Below are 22,556 nucleotides of genomic sequence, written 5' to 3'. Positions count from 1 at the left end.
CATACCCTAACGGGTATTCAATCGAGCTTTGGATTCACGCTGTGCAGGAACACACTACCCTACCTAGGCATTAAGTTGGCTACGTCCCTCCCAAAACTATATTTTTTAAATTACCCTAAGGTCTTTGCATACGTTAAGCAATTATTGCATTCGTGGGATAGATATCATATATCATTTATGGGTAGAATACAGGCTATCAAAATGTCTATTATTCCAAAGCTCTTGTTCTACTTTAGATCTTTGCCTATATATGTCTCTCGAAATACGATAGAAGGTATCCAGAAAGAGATTAATAAGTTCGTCTGGCGGAACAAAAAACCTAGACTGCACAAAACGCTTCTTTGTAGACCGGCGGACCTTGGAGGCCTGGGGCTCCCACATCTGTGGTTATACTATGTCTCAGCCAGGTTGGTGCAGATGGCTCAGTGGCATTATCCCCCAGATACAGTTCCGTGGCTTCAATTTGAGAGAACCTCGGTGAATCCATACTACCTCCCGGGTCTTTTATGGATAGAGGGGATCCGCCCCAAACAATTAGCCACATCAAATGGGTTGGTGGCACAATCCCCTCAACTTTGGTCTCTATATAAAAAACGATATGCCCTGAGTCCACCCTGCTCCAGCCTGGCCTCATTCCTAGGTGACCCCAGGTTCCCGGCAGCGTTCTTATCGCCCGAGAGCTTCGAGAGCTGGTCTCAAAAGAACCTAACTACCCTTGAGGCGTTCTCCCATGAGCCCCCTTTTAGCTCATTTACACATTTGCAAGAGCAGTTTGGTCTACCTAGGGGGGATTTTTATAAATATTTACAGGTCCGTCATTTTTACGTCTCCCATTACCAGGTAAAGGGGCTGCCTTCACTTAATGTATTTGAAAAAGTTTGTAGATCCTCCTCTAGGGATAAAGGTACTATCTCTTTATTATATCAATCTCTCAATTAACTGAAGCTTCCTGCTAAATCGCAAGCCATGCTAGGTTGGGAAAAGGAAGTTAGTATTGAACTAACCCCAGAGGTGTGGATAGATATGATAACTAATATGAGAAAATGCACTAAATCTCTGGCAGTCAGAGAAACAGTAGTGAAATTACACACAAGATGGTATTACACCCCCTCGAGGTTACACAAGTTTAGCCCTCTGGTCCCGGGGGTTGCTTCCGTGGGTGTCCGGAGGCTGGCACCCTCCTCCATACTTTTTAGAGCTGTGGAGTGCTCCAGCCCATATGGCAGAAGGTAGTAGATAAATTGTTCTAGTCCACTGGAGTGAGGATAGGTATCACTTGCCAGATGGGCCTCTTATATGCGGACATCCCGGGACTGGCTCCTCCAGGCCCAGAAACTAGCTCACACACTTGTCAGTGCGGTTCACTGGACAATAGCTTTGCATTGGAGATCACCGGCGGTCCCTTGGGAACAAGTTCTGAGACGCATGGAAGCGATCAAACTTATGGAACGCTTACATCACACATTGATGGATTCCATGGCCATCTTTGATAACAAGTGGGCCTCATGGTCATCTGTTTAATTAGCAGGCCTTCTGGCCTTAGGCAGTAGCTTGGCACCCAGTCCAATTGTAGGAATGAAAAATATTCACTTGTGGTTGTGTTTTTGTTTTTTTTCCCTTTCCTACTTTTCTTTTCTTTTACTTTTCTTCAATAAGTACATTCCAAAGATATACAATTCTATTTTGTACTGTTGCCAGCTGGAAATTAAAGATCCTCTGGTCCGGGGTGAGAGTCCTAATTGGGAAAGGCTGCATCAGATGGTTTGCCAATGCAAACCCTTCATCCACGACGAAGACAAAGGGGAGTCCTTCCACATTCTCCTTTGGAGGTGGCAAGCCCAGACTGCCACTCTGGAGACGCCAGTAGAACTCCGTCTGCACGATCACTCCACCACCTGACATCCAGCCATTTTTCCCCACGTCCACATACAGGAAGTCATATGTCACTTACACCACTGCCAACATCACGATACTATAATACCCCTTGTAATTATAATAGTAGGCCTCCGAGTTGGGGGGGTGGGACGATGCGGACATGTTTCCCATCAATTGCACCTCCACAATTGGGAAAGTCCCAATGGGTGGCAAAGTGGGAGGCCACAGTCTGCCATTCCTGTGGCATTGAAGGAAACTGTGGAGTCAAACAAGAAAAAAAAATAGTAATTTTGCACATCAACATTGTAAGTAGACACAAACATTTTTGGCCAAGATCAGTATAACATTTTTGGAAATGAGTATTTAAAGCCAAAAGTATAAGGTCCCTTTATCAGGTTCGTCGCCCCATCTGATGGCCCATTGCAAAAAATTAAGGGGGGGGGGGGGTGTTTTGGACAGGTAACCCTCTCCACTTCATTGAGAGCTGAATGCATAAATAATGTGTGATACTTTGGCCAGCCCCTCCTTACTTACACTGTTGGCAGCCCACTGGACAGGTAAGAAGTGTCATAACCCCCCCCCATAAAAACACTGAACAAATGGAAACACATTTTTACATTCTGCTATTACCTATCAAGATAATAATAGGAGGAAAAAAACTTAAAACAGTACCATTTGAAAGTATTGAGGAAGGCCCTTGCACTACATGCTTTGGTGAATTCATCCATAAATCTGATAGAGGATTGCTATCAGCTGACCTAGCAGTTGGGGGAGGGGGTTCCTAATGAGTTTGGCCCACCATAAAAAGCCTCTGGCACTCTGCATGAATTTAAGCACACACATAACATTTGTACACATTTTAGGAGGTGTTTAGGGGAAAGCAATACTATGGAGCTGACAAAATACATTGCTGAGTGACTAGGCTATATGTGTATGGGTCCAGAAGAGCATGCTGTGGATGTTAGTGAAGGCAAATATGCATGAAGGACAAAAAAGGAACTTTAAAAGCTTCCAGCATGCATGAAGACAAAGGGGCACAGCATATCAATTACAGAAAATTAAAGAAATACAATACAATACATTAGTAAACATTAAATACATAGAATGTGATGTTAAAGGAGAAAACTTACCTTAATATAGTCCTTCTGCAGGACCTGTATGATGGCAGAACAGGTCTCTGGAATAATGATCCCCAGAGTCTGGGGGGAGATGCCTGTGGAGAACTTGAGGTCCTGAAGGCTTCTCCCTGCCACCAAGTACCGCAACATGGCAACTAGCCTCTGCTCCGGAGTGATGGCTTGCCGCATGCAGGTATCCTGCCTGCTGATACAAGGGGACAGCAAAGCTAGCAAACCGTGAAAAATGGGGTCAGTCATCCGGAGATAATTCCTGAAATCATCAGGATTATTCTCCCGGATCTCACGAAGCAAAGGCATGTGCGAGAATTGGTTACGCTGGAGCAACCAATTCTTGCTCCATGAACTCCTCCTCGCCCTGTTCATGGACTGGGCTTGTGTCAAAGCTAAAAGCCCAACACCAAGCCCCTGGACAGCACGAACTCTATGACGAGTACATATACAAAACATGGCTTCAAAACGGTCGGCTGGTCAGAACGGACTAACAGAAAGCACCGATAAACAGCAAGGCCTGAAAAAACGAACTGAAGACAATAAACGAGCGGACAATAAGCACTGAAAATCAAAGTGTACTATATGAATATAGGTCGCAATGACAAACAAATGCAAACTGACTACATGCACTGATAAGCAGATACGCACACACAAGCACAAACTGTAGAGCAGTAACGATCTGAAGCACAAATCTGAAAAGCGCGGATCGCCTCTAACCAAACTTCTACTAACACGCGATAAACACGAGATCAGCATAAGGAGCCCAAAGGGTGGCACACGTGGTACTGAATTTTCCTTTTATAGTCCCGTCGTAAGCGGTTTACGTCACTGCGTTCTTCACAACCGGAAATTCCGTCAACTTTGTCTGACCGTGTGTAGGCAACACCAGCTTCAGACAAAATCCGTCGGAAATTATCCAACGGATTTGGTGATCGTAATGTCTGACCGTTTGTACGGGGGCTTAGGGGGTTCAGCCATAAACCATTTTCAGAATTTTGTCACATTGCTTTTTTAGGATGCGTCTTTATAATCAGTGTCTAAGGATGTTTTTGCTTAGAAAGGACAATTTGAAAGGAAAGGGAACACATTTTCCTGTAGGATGTATTGTCATATTATACAAACAGGAAGTGAGTGAAGAAAAGAAATAATCTGGACAAGCAAAAGCCAAAATGGTTGTTAGTAGTCTGTATTCTACTCTAAACATAAATTAAATGTTTTTTTTGGCATGACTGATAACTTTCTGGCTCATTGCATAGGATCTTACTTATCTCTGAGTATTCAGGGAAACCACCATTGTAAAATAATTGCTATAACACAATTACAAGACCATTCAGATAGGGATCAGGAAAGCAGATAACAAAGGAAGTGCTCTCATAGTGCTAAAAATATCTCCTATCATTTTGCTCCTAAATGAATATTATATTTTATATTTAAAAATTACACTTCTATACTGTACATTTTAAGTTATCTATCCTTTACTACATGGGCTGTTATCATGATCACGATCAACAGTGTGACCAAGAATCGTTACTGCTCCCTCATGATTAATAATAGTCTTTACAAGAGAGCGACTGCAAGACATAGCTGGTAATTTACACGCACAGAACATCCCATGCACCTGTGCCTTTTACTGAATTTATTTAGGGCAGAACCATCTTGCTGACATTGAGGTAGGTCACAAGGAACCAGAGGTTGCATTACTAAGGTTGCTGTAAGGCAGACATTCTCAAGATTTTTAACATGAGGGAACCCTTGAAATAACTCTCTGGGCTCAGGGAACCCTTGCTAATAATTACTATATCTACAACTCGCAGTGAGTTTGATGGCTACTTGGAAGAATGTTCCTTATATGTTGGGTCATTGGGGGAACCTCCCCCTTATGCCCTGTACACACGACCGGTTTTCCCGACGGAATAAACTCTGAAGGTTTCCGCTAAAACTGTCTTGCGTACACACGATCACACCGATCGTCAAGAATGTGGTGATGTACGACAGGACTAGAAAAAGGAAGTTTACTAGCCAGTAGCCAATAGCTTCCGTCTCGTACTTGCTTCAGAGCATGCGTCATTTTTGGTCCGTCGGAACAGCATACAGACAAGCTTTTTTCCTGATAGGAATTGGTTCCATCGGAAATATTTAGAACATGTTCTATTTCTAGGTCCATCAGAATTTTCGAAAAAAAGAAGTCTGATGAGGCATACACACGATCGGAATATACGATGAAAAGCTTCCGACTTTTTCTGTCTGTTTACGCGCCATCGCAGATAGCTAAAAAAACATTATTATCAGTGGTTACTCACCTGAGAGACAGAAGATGCTCATAGCTCAAGGAACCCAGAGAACTGTCTGGAGGAACCCTATAGTTTCATGCAACTCTGATCGATAAAGGCTGCGATAAATTATGCCATTAATCTAATATAAATGTGATAACACTGAGTCCACAGGTCAAAGTAATAAAAATCACCTGTTACCTAATATATACCGCAGGGGTGCCCAACCTTTTGAAGAGCGAGGGCCACTTAAGTGACTTGATAACCAGTCGCGGGCCAGAATGAGCGGACTCTGGTAGGCGGGTGTTAACGGACAGTAGTTCGTTTACATCTGCCGCTCCATAGAGGTGAATAGAGGGTCTAATTGGGTCGGATAGATTTTGTGAAAGGGGTCTAAGGCTGCTTTCAAGCTGATGCACTGGGGTTTACCTCAGCGCAGTGCACATGTGGCTTTCCTGCGGGTTAGCTGAATTTTGCCATAGGTTTCTATTATATCCTGCAGGTGATGTGCACTTTCTGAAAGCGCACCAAACTGGCAGGTAATAACAGAAGTCTATGGCTGAGTGCAGGTAACCCACAGGTGCACTGCGCTGCACCTGCAAATCAGTTTGAAAGCAGCTTAGTAAGCACTGAAGAACAGATATGCCCTGATATACATTCTGATTTTAGTCATAAACTTAACTATAATAACAGTCTTCCATTCAGGTATCGCCAATTGTTGCTGTCCCAGACAGAGTGCATTTGGTATCACTCCACCTGTGACAGAAGGCGGCGCTTCACAGGAAGCAGTGCCTTATGCCTCTCTGCTTCGCAGCCGCTTGCGTCCCCTACCACCACCTTCATTCACAACACTGATGCTCTGAGATTGCCAACCAGCCATCCCAGAGCAGGAGGTTGTGGGCCACATCAGAGGGCTCATTGGGCCACATGTGGCCCCCGGGCCACTGGTTGGGCACCCCTGATATACAGTATATCATACATTAAATAAACAAAAAAAAAGCAGCAATTCCATGTAATGAGTGTCCATCAAGTAATATGAAAAGAAGAAACAAAAAGAAAACAGAAATAAAAAAAAAATGTTCTTATAAAGTTTCCAAATATAATGATCAGCCATAACATTATGACTACTGACAGGTGAAGCAAATAACATTGATTATCTCATTACAATATCACCTGCAAGTGGGTAATATATATTAGGCAGCAGGTAAACATGTTGTCATTGAGGTTGAGGTGTTGAAAACAATAAAAATGGGCAGGTGTAAGGATTTGAGTGACTTTGACAAGGGCCAAATGGTAATGGCTAGACAACTGGGTCAGACCATCTGCAGCTCTTGTGGGAGGTTTCAATCTGCAGTGGTCAGGACCTATCAAAAGTAGTCCAAGGAAGGAAAATTGGTAAATGGGTCATGGACTGCCAAGGTTCATTGATGGAGAGCCAAGGCTGGCCCGTGTAGTCCAGTTCAATAGAAGATATACTGTAGCTCAAATTGCTGAAAACGTTCATGCTGGTTTTGTTCCAATGGTGTCAGAACACACAGTGCATTACAGTTTATTGTATATGGTGATGTATAGCAGCAGACCGGTCAGGGTGTCCATGCTGACCTGTGTCCACAACCAAAAGCACCTACAGTGGGCAAGTGAGTGTCAGAACTGGACCACAGAGCAATGGAATGAAGGTGACCTGGTCTGATGAATTCAAGAATAGTATGAGGAACACAATAAAAAGTTTGAGGTGTTGACTTGGCCTCCAAAATCTCCAGACCTCAATCCACACAAACATACCTCTCAGGAATATGTGAAAGGTTGTGCCTAATTAAGTGTAAGGTGTAATGATGCGCATGTGTATGCGCATAGACATGTCCTCCACAGATACTGGTGCCTAGTGGGCTATTTAAACCTGATCCCTGCATGAGATCATAGCTGAATGGTCTTTCAGGTCCTGAACCCGCCTAACTCTGATAATGACCCAGATTTTGCCTGAACTGCTCCGGGATAATCCTTGCCTGTCTATGTTTTCTGCCTACATTTCAATCCATGCCTTTTAACATGCATGTTGCCAACCTGTGTTTGTCCATGGCCCTGTTCCTGTTCATAATTCAGTGCCTCCCTGCTCGACTGTTACTGAACTGGGCTTGTAACACGCCTCTGATCTCTACTGGACTTGGTATATTCTGGGTGCCCTCACCAATGTAATTCTGTTTACTCCCAAGTTCAAGTCTCTGATTCCCGCTTCCTGGCACCTGTGTCTTTCCTCTGCCCTTGAAGCCCCTGTCCCAACTTTTAGGGGTGCTTGGATTGTAATTGACAGCTCATCTTCAGCTCTTCATACAGGTATGGGACAATACCACAGATATCCAAACAAATTCCTTATGCTTCATAGCTAAAAAGTGTTGGTTTTTGCTATATAATATATAGGGGGTTTTTTACTAAAGCTAGAGAGTTCAAAACCTGGTGCAACTCCAGATTCTGAGTGCACTAGTTTTAGTAATTCTCCCCCATAGAGTCATACATATATCTATATATCATAGTTAGGCATGAGCTTCAAGTTCGAGTCAAACTCACGTTCGACTCGAACATTGCCTGTTCGCCTGTTTGCCGAACAGCGAACAATTTGGGTTGTTCGCGGCAAATTCGAAAAGCAGCTGAACACCCTGTAAAAGTCTATGGGAGAAATCTAAAGTGCTAATTTTAAAGGCTTATATGCAAGTTATTGTCATAAAAAGTGTGGGACAGGACCCAGGCAGGGGACATGTATCAAGGCAAAAAAAAGTTTTAAAAACGGCTGTTGTTTTCGGGAGCAGTGATTTTAATAATGCTTAACCACTTAAGGACCGCCGTATTGCCAATGTACGTAATTACAATGGCACCGGCAGGCACAAGCACGTACATGTACGTGCTTGCCTTCCAGCGGGTGGGGGGTCCGATCAGACCCCCTCCCGCTGGATACGGCGGTCCGCTTCGCTTAAGGAGCGATCCGGGATGAGGGGATGGCCGTTGGTTTCTGGCCATCCCCTCTCGATCGCTCCTGGCGAATGAGAAGCTTCCTCCCACTGTGTATTGTATACACAGGCAGGGAGAAAGTGATGTCATTCTCCTCGGGGCGGTCTTTTTGACCGGACTACGAGGTGAAGACAGAAAGTAAGTGTGCACCAACACTACACTGACATGTAGGCACACACAGGCACACAAACCCCCCCCCGAACCCCCCCCAATCGCCCCCCCGACCCCCCCCAGTCACAGTGTCACTGATTGCAGTGATCATTTATTTACTGATCACTGCATTCAGTGTCAGTTGTAAAAGTAAAAACTGTCAGGGCAGTTAGTGTTAGGTCCAGGGTAGCCCCCTACCACCCCCCAATAAAGGTTTAACCCCCTGATTGCCCCTAGAGTTAACCCTTTCACCCCCTTTTGCCAGTGTCACTAAGCGATCATTTTTCTGATCGCTGCATTAGTGTCGCTAGTGTCACTAGGTAGCTAGTTATTTTTTTAGGTTCACCACCAGGTTTTTATAGCGCTAGGTACCCCGATATACTACCCAATAATGGTTTTAACCCCCTGATTGCCCCTAGTTAACCCTTTCACCCCCTTTTGCCAGTGTCACTAAGCGATCATTTTTATGATCGCTGCATTAGTGTCACTAGTGTCGCTAGGTAGCTAGTTATTTTTTTAGGTTCACCGCCAGGTTTTTATAGCACTAGGTACCCCGATATACTACCCAATAATGGTTTTAACCCCCTGATTGCCCCTAGTTAACCCTTTCACCAGCGATCACAGTATAAGTGTCACTGGTGACGCTGGTTAGCCAGTTAGTTATTTAGGTTTCCCGTCAGGTTTTTATATAGCGCCAGGGACCCCCATATACTACCTAATAAAAATTTGAACCCCCTGATTGCCCCTAGTTAACCCTTTCCCCAGTGATCACCGTATAAGTGTTACGGGTGACTCTGGTTAGTTTGCTTTTTATAGCATTAGGGCACCCACCATTTATTACCCAATAAAGGTTTAACCCCCTGATCACCCGGTGGGTGATATCAATTAGGTTTTAGGGTCAGGGTCTGCGTCGCCCCAGGCAGTGCTAGGTTAGTGCCAGTACTGCTAACACCCACACGCAAAGCATAAACCTCCCGTAGTGGTATAGAATCTGAACAGATCAATATCTGATCTGATCAGATCTATACTAGCTTCCCCAGCAGTTTAGGGTTCCAAAAAAACGCATTGTTAGCGGGATCAGCCCAGATACCTGCTGGCACCTGCGTTTTGCCCCTCTGCCCAGCCCACCCAAGTGCAGTATCAATCGATCACTGTCACTTACAAAACACTGAACACATAACTGCAGCAATCGCAGAGTCAGGCCTGATCCCTGCGATCGCTAACAGTTTTTTTTGGTAGCATTTTATATTTAAATCCGGAAGGCAGTGCTTGGTTTTCGGGGTCCCGTACGTGGCTAGGCTCCCAAAAAGTCCCCCACATGTGGTATCCCCGTACTCGGGAGAAGCAACAGAATTTATTTTGGGGTGTAATTTGACTTATGCCCATAGCATGTGTGAGCAATATATCATTTAGTGACAACTTTGTGCAAAAAAAAAACATTTTTTAAATTCCTGCAACTTGTGGCAAAATATAAAATATTTCATGGACTCAACATGCCTCTCAGTAAATAGCTTGGGGTGTCTACTTTCCAAAATGGGGTCATTTGGGGGGGTTTTGTGCTATTTTGGCATTCTATGGCCTTCGAAACTGTGATAGGTAGTGAGGAGTGAAATCAAAAATTTGCACCCTTAGAAATCCTGAAGGCAGTGATTGGTTTTCGGGGTGCCGTACGCAGCTAGACTCCCAAAAAGTCCCACATATGTGGTATCCTCGTACTCAGGAGAAGCAGCATATTTTGGGGTGCAATTCCACATATAACTATGGCATGTGTGAGCAATATATCATTTAGTGACAACTTTTTGTAAACTTTTTTTTTTTTTTGTGTCATTATTCAATCACTTGGGACAAAAAAAAAATATTCAATGGGCTCAACATGCCTCTCCACAACTTCCTTGGAGTGTCTACTTTCCAAAATGGGGTCATTTGGGGGGGGGGGGGGGGGGGGGTTTGTACTGCCCTGCCATTTTAGCACCTCATGAAATGAGATAGGCAGTCGTAAATTAAAAGCTGTGTAAATTCCAGAAAATGTACTCTAGTTTGTAGACGCTATAACTTTTGCACAAACCAATAAATATACGCTTATTGACATTTTTTTTAATAAAGACATGTAGCTGAATAAATTTTGCCCTAAATGTATGACTAAAATTGAGTTTATTCGATTTTTCTTATAACAAAAAGTAGAAAATATCATTTTTTCTCAAAATTTTCGGTCTTTTTCCATTTATATCGCAAAAAATAAAAAAGACCCTTTAGGTCTGTTATGGATTTTAAGCGGAACGCCATGCCAAGTTTAAAAAAAATGGTGTGGAGTTCCCCCCAAAAATCCATACAAGACCCTTTATCCGAGCACGCAACCCGGCAGGCCGCAGGAAAAGAGGGGGGACGAGAGAGCGCCCCCCTCCTAAACTGTACCAGACCACATGCCCTCAACATTGGGAGGATGCTTTGGGGGTCTGTGACCCCTCAAAGAACCATGTCCCCATGTTGATGGGGACAAGGGCCTCATCCCCACAACCCTGGCCGGTGGTTGTGGGGGTCTGCAGGCGGGGGGCTTATCAGAATCTGGAAGCCACCTTTAACAAGGGGACCCCCAGATTCCACCCCCCCTGTTTGAAATGGTAACGGGTACATTGTACCCCTACCATTTCGCAAAGAAAGTGTAAAAAATTGTTAAAAAAGACACAGACACCGTTGGGATAAGTCCTTTATTAAAAAAAAAAAAAAAGATTTAAGGGTATGGATTTTTGGGGGGAACTCCACGCCATTTTTTTTTTAAATTTGGCATGGAGTTCCCCTTAAAATCCATACCAGACTTGAAGGTGGGGAAGCGCCCGGGCCCGGACGGTTTCACCGCTTTGTATTACCGCAAGTTGGCTGCGGTGCTGGCCCCCCACTTGGCGGCTGTGTATAATGCGGTGAAGGGAGGTCACTCTTTCTCACCACTGATGTTAACGGCAAATGTGGTAATGATCCCCAAGCCGGATAGGGACCTTTCTTCTTGGGCCAACTTCCGGCCAATTTCCCTGATCAATATCGACGTGAAAATATTAACGAAAATCCTAGCTACTCGTCTGAATTCCTTCCTACCCCGACTCATCAAAAAAGACCAAGTGGGTTTTGTCCCCCGGAGACAGGCTGGTGATGCCATTAGACGGCTAGTACAAGTCCAACATCTGGCGCACACTAGGTCTCTGGAGACCATGTTTCTTTCCTTAGACGTCACCAAGGCCTTTGATACCCTGTCTTGGTCCTACCTGATGCGGGTACTTACCAACTATGGCTTTGGGGCGTCCTTTATGGGCTGGATTTCGGCTATCTATGACTCTCCACAGGCCAAGGTGCGCTATTATGGTTATGACTCACCGGTCTTCCCCATTCGTAGGGGCACTCGCCAGGGGTGCCCACTCTCCCCACTACTCTTTATTTTAGCATTAGAACCCCTGGCGGAAGCGATTCGGTCACATGCGGACATTTCGGGGGTGGAGGTTGCGGGCACCATGCATAAACTGTCACTGTTCGCAGATGACATTCTGCTGACGCTCACGAATCCTAGGCTTTCCCTTCCCAATTTGTTTTCTCTGTTGGACACCTTCGCTGCGCTGTCTGGTCTGGCAGTTAACCCAGCGAAATCTAGGGCGATGTCCATCAACCTACGAGCCGCTGAAATGGAATCTTTACAGGCCGCATTCCCTTTTCAGTGGACATCCACTTTGCCGTACTTGGGAATCAGACTTTCACCTAAATACTCAGATCTTTACCAGGCAAATTATCCCCCTTTATTTCGGAAACTGACGGGTTTGCTTGATTCTTGGTCAACTCTCCCAATCTCATGGTTTGGCAGGATAGCGGCGGTGCGTATGACCTATCTCCCGAAATTATTATATTATTTTCGGGTGTTGCCGGTTCCCGTACCCCTTCATGTACTTAGAATCCACCAACGCAAAATCATGCGCTTTATCTGGGGCTCTTCGAAACCTCGGATTAAAAAGCAAGTTCTCTATGCCCGTAAGGCTAATGGTGGCTTTTCTGTTCCTAATTTGTATGCATATTACACGGCAGCGGGTATCGCCCCTCTGACCCGCCTACATGAACGTCATCAGATGCCCCTCTGGGCAATTCTTGATATGGTGGACTCCCATCCGATTCCATTGGCATCCCTTCCCTGGCTCCCAAAAGTGCAACGCCCACCGAACATAGGCCCAGGTTTGGCCCATTCTCTTCGCCTCTGGGATTCGGTGAAATACTCTGCAGGTCTCCAATCTCCCCATCTCCCGTTACTTCGTTTTATACATTGCCCCCTATTCCCGCCAGGTTGTGACAATCCCAGTCAGTTTGTGTGGTGGACGGATCATGGTTTTGTAGATGTCCATTCCTTGCTCACCCCGACTAAAATTATCCCTTTTGCAGCCCTCCGGTCATCCCATGATATTCCCCTCAGGGAATTTTATACTTACCTCCAAATTAGGCACTTCCTTTGCCAACTGATTGGGCCCCAATCGGCTCCCTACACACTGTCCCCTTTTGAGAGTCTCTGTAGATCTCGACCCCACGCTCCAGGGTTGATCTCCCTCATCTATACAGCTATTTTAACATCTACAAAGCCGCCCCTCCGACCCTATCACCTTCAATGGGAGGCTGACCTCGGTAAGCAGCTAGACCCGGAGGACTGGCAGGCCATGACCAGGGCGCTGCCTACATGTTCTAGAAATGTTCTCTTTCTGGAGAATGCGTATAAGGTATTCTATAGGTGGTATTACACCCCTTCGAGGCTGGCGGCGTTTATCCCGTCTTGCTCCCCCCTATGTTTTCGTGGATGCTCGCAGGAGGGCACTATGGCACACATCTGGTGGACCTGCCCCAGGGTGACTAGGCTATGGGTCAGAATATATGCTATACTCCGTACACTCTTTCATGTAGATATTAGGAGAAACCCTTTTGAGGCCCTCTTGTGGAAACCGATTACAGAACTCCTGCGTCCGGAGCGTCAGCTAGCTGCGCATCTCTTTACTGCAACCAAAGTCACCATAGCAAGGGCCTGGAAGACTCCGGTTCTTAGCTATGAGGCTGTTAAGAACTGCATGAATGACATAATGGTGAACGAAAAATTGACGGCGATAACATCAGACACCCATGCTAAATTTCTTCGGGTCTGGCAGCCCTGGGTGGCTTATACCCGCCCATCTAGATTTGATCCGGCACTCCTCTCCCTTTGATCATTGGATGTCTCCCCCGCTCCAGGGAACCCCCCCCCCCGCCCCCCCTCTTCCCTTCCTCTTTCTCTCCCCCCCCCCCCTCTTCATCCCTTTTCTTTCTTTCTGCCCCCTTCCTCTCTCTTTTCTATTTCTCTATTGCTATCCCTTTTCTCATTTCTTCCCTTCTCTTATCACATCTGTCTCGCAATGCACTCAGGCTGCTCACTGGCATCTATGTCCACTAGCGGGGGTTTCTTTCTATTCCCCTCCTGAAAGCAGCCCAACTCCGTCTGTTTGCGGTGTAAGAGCTTTTGCTCGCTTTTTTTACCTATTCTGTGGCTTTCAGATATTGGCACCTCATCGCATAATCGAACTCTGTCCGTCCCTATGCCCCCTTTAGCTTTGCTCTATGGGGTGTGGTTGCGAGTCGCGACCAACTTAGAAGTTTCTATGTGACTATTTTAGGCCGGACAGGAGTCCACCATTGTTATGTCCCTATGTAACGTTTTCCATGTCTTTGTACTATTATTGGCAGATTTATGCTATCTTTGTATTGTCTCACTGATGTGAAATTTTTCAATAAACCTTTTGTAAAAGAAAAATAAAATAAAAAAAACCCAAAAAAATGTATAAAAAAAAAAAAAAAATCCATACCAGACCTGAAGGGTATGGTATGGATATTTGGGGGGAACCTCACGTCATTTTTTTTTATTGGGTGTTCGGTTCATCCCTAGTCATAGTATAAGAGCCTGTCCTCATTCCTTGTGTTTAATTCATATTGCCTGTCACTATCCCATTTTCATTTAATGTATCCTAACAATAAGGTTGGGTTCACACTTGAGAATGCAGCGGCTCACAGCAAGAGTCCGGTGTGTCTCCATTCACTGTTTCGGGTCAGATTTCCACCTGAATTTTGGGCTGAATTCGGACCTGAAATGGACCAAAAGACGCACACGACTGCTGTGCAATTTGCACCGGAGCCACTGCAGCATGTGTGTATCGGCTCCAAAGAGAGCCCGTCACAATCTCCTGCTATGAAAATTGGATGCGGGGAACCGACAACATGACAAGTGTGACAAAGTAGTGGTAAAACCTGCTTGTATCATTGAGCTCTCCGCTCCTTGAGTGTCACTCTTAGTAACATAGACAAACAGAGATCACGCTAACAGATCAACAATAGCAGCTGCCAAAAACAATTTGATAAATTGTGTACCAAAATATAAATTTACATTGCCATGCTATAAACCTCAAGCAAATATTGTGAATCAAACATATAAATCTCAATATGTAGAAAATAGAAATATTAGTCCCAAACATGTGAATAATGTAATGAAAAGGATTTTATTGACTGGATGCTCTCAACACCAAAGTGTATCATCAACTTGAATAAAGAAGACTTTTACTGGAATGAATGGACCTTTTTATATAAAAAGAGTCACATGAGCTTGAGTGTCATTTTAACATCTATTGGGAAACATGTGCCTCCTCCAGGTCTCCACATATGGTCACCAAATCATCACATCCAATAAAGCAAGGCGTTCGGCGATGACATACAAAGAGAATCAGGAAGGCCAACATAGTGTAAAACTAAATACAAAATGTATTAAACAAATGCTAGCCATTCACGTTGGTAAAAACATCAAGCACTTATCAATATAAAATACTGGCCCTGGGATTCGAGCAGGTCAATTCCTGGTTACAGTGTCGGTGACGTCACGAGCAATAGCTTTTCCCTACTTTGTCACATCTGACTTTATCAGGGAGGCAGACGTAATGCGCGTCACCATGCTACTTATATAGTCTAAACAAGAGGTGAAAACACTGCACATAGGCAGGCCTAACTGTTATATAAACCTCTCACTGATTTTCAACTGATTTCGCTGATAGCTGAATCTCCTCCTTTACCCAATGATAAAACAGAATATGAACCAAGCCTTGTTATGGAAAATGGGAGCCTCCCTACAATCCAATAGATGTGGATGCAGTCCAAAACTTGTGTGCATGAAGTAATAGACTGGGCAGCCGATATATGCTGTAATTAAGGTTGAATATCGTTTTTATTGATTTTTTTCAAGAAAATAACATAAGTAAACCAGTATTAAAGGGGGAGAGGGTACAAAATAAAGAAAACGGAAAGCAGTTAAAGATGGGGGGTTGGTCCACACCTTCCACCCGTCGTACAAAATAGTATGATTTCACATGTACATAAGTGCTTAGAATAGTTTTCCATAACAAAAAATATCCCTCCATGCAGTGTCTTCAGCCAATATATAATTAACTACTTCCCATCCAGCCACTGTACATAAAAGGCTGGGTGGGCACTCTCTCCTTCTGAGTGGACGTTCAGGAGCATCCCTCAGAAGGAGGAGGATTGCGCCCACACAGTGGAAAAGTTGAAAAATCTTCTGACACTGGCAAGCCCCCCCCCCCCATTTTACTCACCCGATCCTGTTCATTACCTTGGCAGACACGCGCTCTACCTCTCTGCCCGTTGTCTCGGCTCTTGATTGGATAGATTGATAGCAGCACAGCCATTGGCTCCGGCTGCTGTCAATCAAATTCAATGATGTGGATGCTGGGGGGGCAGGGTCGTGTCCTACATACTGTGTGAATGTACACAGAAGCACGCCCGGACGGGTGTCCACCTTAGGAGAGCCTTCTCCAATGTGGGCACTCAATGTGGGGAGGAGCTACCAGCGCTGTCAGGGGACCCCAGAAGTTGAGGATTGGGGCCACTCTGGGCAAAGCAAACTGTACAGTGGAGGGAAGTGTGACATATTTGATATAAAAAAAACATGAGTTTACAACCCCTTTAAGAGTTAGCCCTTGTACACATGGTCGGAAATTCCGACAACAAAATCTGTTGGGTTAAATTCCGACGGATTTAGTCCGGAAGTGGTCGGACAAAGTTGTAGAAATTTCCGGTTGACAAGAATGCAGTGACGTAAACCGCGTACGATGGGACTAGAAAAAGGAAGTTCAGCACCACGTGTGGCACCTTTTGGGCTCCTTCTGCCGATCTTGTGTTTATCGCGTGTTAGTAGAAGTTTGGTAACAGGCGATTCGCGCTTTTCAGATTTGTGCTTCAGATCGCTACTGCTCTTCAGTTTGTGCTTGTCGGTGCACATCTGATTATCAGTGCGTGCAGTCAGTTCGCATTTGTTGATCATTGCGGACTGTATCTTGGTATATAGTACGCTTTGATTTACAGTGCTTATTTTTAGCTCGTTTCTGGTTTTCAGTTCGTTCTTTCAGGCCTTGCTGTTTATCGGTGCTTTCTGTTAGTTCGTTCTGACCAGCCGACCGTTTTATGCCATGTTTCGTGTATGCACTCGTCGTAGAGTTCGTGCTGTGCAGGGGCTTGGTGTTGGGCTTTTAGCTTTGACACAAGCCCAGTCCATGAACAAGGGGAGGAGGAGTTCATGGAGCAAGAATTGGTTGCTCCAGCGTGACCACTTCTTGCACATGCCTTTGCTTCGTGAGATCTGGGAGAATAATCCTGATGATTTCAGGAATTGTCTCCGGATGACGGACCCCATTTTTCACCATCTGCTGGCTTTGCTGTCCCCTTATATCACCAGGCAGGATACCTGCATGCGGCAAGCCATCACTCCGGAGCAGAGGCTCATCACCACCTTGCTCTACTTGGCGACAGGAAGAAGTCTTCAGAACCTGAAGTTCTCGACAGGCATCTCCCCCCTGGCTCTGGGAATCATTATTCCAGAGACCTGTTCTGCCATCATACAAGTCCTGCAGAAGGACTATATTAAGGTAAGTTTTCTCCTTTAACATCACATTCTATGTATTTAATGTTTGATAATGTATTAGATTTCTTTCCTCATTCCCTAATTACTATGATTGCAATATGCTGTAATTGATATGCTGTGCCCCTTTGTCCTCCTGCATGCTGGAAGCTTTTCAAGTTCCTTTTTTGTCCTTCATGCATATTTGCCTTCACTAACTTCCCCAGCATGCTCTTCTGGGCCCATAAACCTATAGCCTAGTCACTTAGCAATGTATTTTTTCAGCTCCATAGTATTGCTTTCCCCTAAACACCCCCTAATGTTATGTGTGTGCTTAAATTCATGCAGATTGCCAGAGGTTTTTTTTTTTGGTGGGTCAAACTCATTAGGAACCCCCTCCACCCAACTGCTAGGTCAGCTGATAGCAATCCTCTATCTGCGGACTTTGCCAAACCCAATACACACTATACCTACCTCTTTCCTGGTCAGATTTATGGATGAATTCACCAAAGCATGTAGTGCAAGGGCCTGCCTCAATACTTTCAAATGCTACAGTTTAAAGGTTTTTTTCTCCTATTATTATCTTGATAGGTAATAGCAGAATGTCAAAATGTGCTTCCATTTGTTTCTTTGTTTTTGTATTATGACACTTCTTACCTGTCCGGTGGGCTGCCAATAAGTAAGGCGGGGCTGGCCAAAGTATCACACATTATTTCTGCATTCAGGTCTCAATGAAATGGAGAGGGTTACCTGTCCAAAACAACCCCCCCCCCTAATTTTTTGCAACGGGCCATCAGATGGGGGGTGAATAATCTGATAAGGGGACCTTATACTTTTGGCTTTAAATACTCATTTCCAAAAATGTTATACTGATCTTGGCCAAAAATGTTTGTGTCTAATCTGCTTGCAATGTTGATGTGCAAAATGATTTTTTTTTTTTCTTGTTTGACTCCAGAGTTTCCTTCAACGCCACAGGAATGGCAGACTGTGGCCTCCCACTTTGCCAGCCATTGGGACTTTCCCAATTGTGGAGGTGCAATTGATGAGAAACACGTCCGCATTGTCCCACCCCCCAACTCGGGGTCCTACTATTATAATTACAAGGGAAATAATAGTATCATGATGTTGGCGGTGGTGTCAGCGACATATGACTTCCTGTATGTGGACGTGGGGCAAAATGGCTTTATGTCGGATGGTGGAGTGTTCGCGTGGACGGAGTTCTACTGGCATCTCCAGAGTGGCAGTCTGGGCTTGCCACCTCCAGAGGAGAATGTGGAAGGACTCCCCTTCGTTTTCATCGTGGATGAGGTGTTTGCTCTGGCAAACCATCTGATGTGGCCTTTCCCGATGAGGACCCTCACCCCGGGAGGATCTTTAATTTCCGGCTGGCCAGAGCCAGAAAAGTAATGGAGAACACTTTCGAGATAATGGCCAGCCGGTTCCGCCTATTTTTGACTCCAATCCACATGGCGGAATAAAAAAGTAATCATATTGTGCTTTCATGCTGCGTTCTGCACAATTTTTTGAAAAAACATTCAGCAAACTATGTGACCTCAGTTGGGCCTGATGCAGACTTGCCGGAAAATGTCAACCTCACGGCCCTTGAAGCTGATCGTCCTGGCTTGCCCCTCCAAAGCGCCCGCGAGGTCAGATCAAGATATGTGGAGTACTTTGTGGGTAGGGGGGCCATTGATATGCCAGACAATGTCTGAGAGGCATTTTTTAAATAAATTTTTCTTTGAAACTCCAATAATCTTTGATTTAATTTACTGCTTGGCTTTGTTTTAGGTGTCTCCTAGGTTTTATTTGGGTTTTTTTTGGGCCTTTTTCTACAACAGTGCAAACCCAATTTCAGAGCGAGATGAGGTGACAGTCTCTTCTTCAGATAATCTTATTATGTTGTGAGTCTGCTACACACACACCTTGTTTTTGTTGATAATGTATGTAGTGTATTACTGACAAAAATATTGATCATTTTCAGCACCATGGCAGAAATATGTGGGGTCATGAAAATGGTGTGATTGGGGAAATGTAAACATCACTGTGGGTGTTATTTACTAAAGGCAAATCCACTATGCACTAAAAGTGCACCTGAAACTGCACTTGGAGTGCAAAATGGTTTTGCCTTTAGTAAATACCACCCATTGCCACAGAAAACAACAACTTTACTACAAATACTGCTTTTGCGCATTGAAAAAGGAAGCCACACATTGTTGATAATTTAACTTTTTACTCAAAGCACATTCACATGTGCGTTTAGAAAAGGGTTTTACAACAAATCAACATATTTGGTGTATATAAAACATTATTTTGCGTAACATTTTTCTAACTTGACGTTTTTGTGTAAACAGGCATGTATCAAAGCATAACATACAGAACACAGGAACTTACAAAGTTCAACTTTGAAGAGTGAAGACAATATCAGACATGAGTATGTACAAACTGTGCTGATAATGCCTTCATCAGATGGGGTGTCACCCCTGAAAAAGCCAAATTTGGAAGATGCACACAAATTGAGAATCAAAAAAGTGGCCAGTTTCCTCCTGTTACCATGCTTAATGTCAACATGTGCTATCTCCCATCATGGGGTATCAATATATGTGTTTTGGTGGTGAAACCCCTTCATCTCAGCCACTTTAGTAGCAAGGAAGGGGTTGCACCCACAAAACGTGTACAAAAAAAAAAAAGAAAATATTTTATATTGGGACTTTAAATGAAGCATAGCTGCAAAGTGGGTATGCAAGGACATGTCTGAAATTGATTGGTTTAGTTATAAGATTCAGAAAGTTTCAATTAATAACATCATAAACAGTAAGTATCAATAGGTTATATTTACATATAGATATATATACAAGCGCATATTGCAACATAATTTACAATAGTAATCAACATCTTGATGAAATCCATAATTGTAAAAAGAACAGGAATAGTCTTCCATTAATTGAAGCATATGACATTGTAGATAAAATAAGGGGAGGGGAAATTTCAGACAGATGCTTGCAGATGGTAGCATAAAAGCGCTCTACGCGTTTCGTGGAGTTCATCCACTCATCAGGAGCAATTCCGGGGGTTAAAATTATCTACAAAGAGATAAATAAACGCATGAGGATCAAACAGGAAAAGCACAAAAGGGCAGAGGAACAGAGGGGGGGAGAAACTCAGCTCCCCCAAACACTCTTACCTACAATGAGAATGTGACTTCATAAGACAAAACCATTAGCAAATAAGGACGCTATGAGGACAAGTCTTCTCCGGAGCTGAGGCAGAAATCTCAAAGACCACAAGGCACCACAGTTAATCGAAGGTGACGAGCTCTATAGCACTGTAATCCCAGAGTGACCATGTGGGGAAATTCCGAAGGACCTCTGTAGAGGAGTGAATTAATTAGGTATGAGGATGTGTCTATACATAAATGGGTTAATCTAAAATGAACAGTGCAGGGGGTGATAGAGTCGCTGAATAAAGTGAGGGGAGGCATATCGCCCAACCCGATAGATTGAGTACACTGGGGGTGAACACTAGATTAATGTGTACAGTGAAAACAGATAAACAAGGACGAAAATTATACTATACCAGACAGCCCATAATTGCCAATAAATATAGCAAATAAGTGTCAAACAAAGTGCAAAGAAGTTGTGAAGGAAACAACTCAAACTGCGTGTATCAACTAGTGGTGCGATGCGGCCCCAAAGACCACCTACGTCACGCTGCAAAACCTAAGGAAGAGGCGGTGTCGGCGTTCAAACAGCTAACAGCGTTCGGCGGCCGACAGTCGCACTTGCCCCAGATTTATAGCAGATGGACACTCGCCACGCCAGCCGCCCGGCGCCAAATGACGTCCGGCGCACGGCGTGCGGGGCGTGGCGTTGATGCGATGAGGGACCCGCCCACAACCCTACGACCATAGAGGTGGAGAGAAGAGGAAGGGGCCCTGAGCGCATCACAGCTCCGGAGATAGAACTGAACATTAGCAGCCAAAACGTAGCAAAAACGATATAGTATATGCGATATATAGAAAATGAAAACCCAAGGTGCTGACCCGGTCCAAATGTAATCAAGAATAATGAAGATAGTAGTTAAATGCTACCGCAGGATTATGCTTCCATCCCTAGTGTCATTAGACAAACAGAGAGGGAGAGGGGAAGGGTTGGGACTTTAAATGAGGCATTGAATATATCAATTCAACTGCCTCCATCCCTGGTTCAATAAAAAAAGAAAATATTTTATATTGGGACTTTAAATGAAGCATAGCTGCAAAGTGGGTATGCAAGGACATGTCTGAAATTGATTGGTTTAGTTATAAGATTCAGAAAGTTTGAATTAATAACATCATAAACAGTAAATATCAATAGGTTATATTTACATATAGATATATATACAAGCGCATATTGCAACATAATTTACAATAGTAATCAACATCTTGATGAAATCCATAATTGTAAAAAGAACAGGAATAGTCTTCCATTAATTGAAGCATATGACATTGTAGATAAAATAAGGGGAGGGGAAATTTCAGACAGATGCTTGCAGATGGTAGCATAAAAGCGCTCTACGCGTTTCGTGGAGTTCATCCACTCATCAGGAGCAATTCCGGGGGTTAAAATTATCTACAAAGAGATAAATAAACGCATGAGGATCAAACAGGAAAAGCACAAAAGGGCAGAGGAACAGAGGGGGGGAGAAACTCAGCTCCCCCAAACACTCTTACCTACAATGAGAATGTGACTTCATAAGACAAAACCATTAGCAAATAAGGACGCTATGAGGACAAGTCTTCTCCGGAGCTGAGGCAGAAATCTCAAAGACCACAAGGCACCACAGTTAATCGAAGGTGACGAGCTCTATAGCACTGTAATCCCAGAGTGACCATGTGGGGAAATTCCGAAGGACCTCTGTAGAGGAGTGAATTAATTAGGTATGAGGATGTGTCTATACATAAATGGGTTAATCTAAAATGAACAGTGCAGGGGGTGATAGAGTCGCTGAATAAAGTGAGGGGAGGCATATCGCCCAACCCGATAGATTGAGTACACTGGGGGTGAACACTAGATTAATGTGTACAGTGAAAACAGATAAACAAGGACGAAAATTATACTATACCAGACAGCCCATAATTGCCAATAAATATAGCAAATAAGTGTCAAACAAAGTGCAAAGAAGTTGTGAAGGAAACAACTCAAACTGCGTGTATCAACT

Source organism: Lithobates pipiens, unplaced genomic scaffold (assembly GCF_037356315.1).
Source record: "Lithobates pipiens isolate NorthernLeopardFrog02 unplaced genomic scaffold, aLitPip1_a1.2 Scaffold_8, whole genome shotgun sequence".
Lineage (NCBI taxonomy): Eukaryota > Metazoa > Chordata > Amphibia > Anura > Ranidae > Lithobates > Lithobates pipiens.
Note: the sequence above shows the minus strand (reverse complement) of the source record.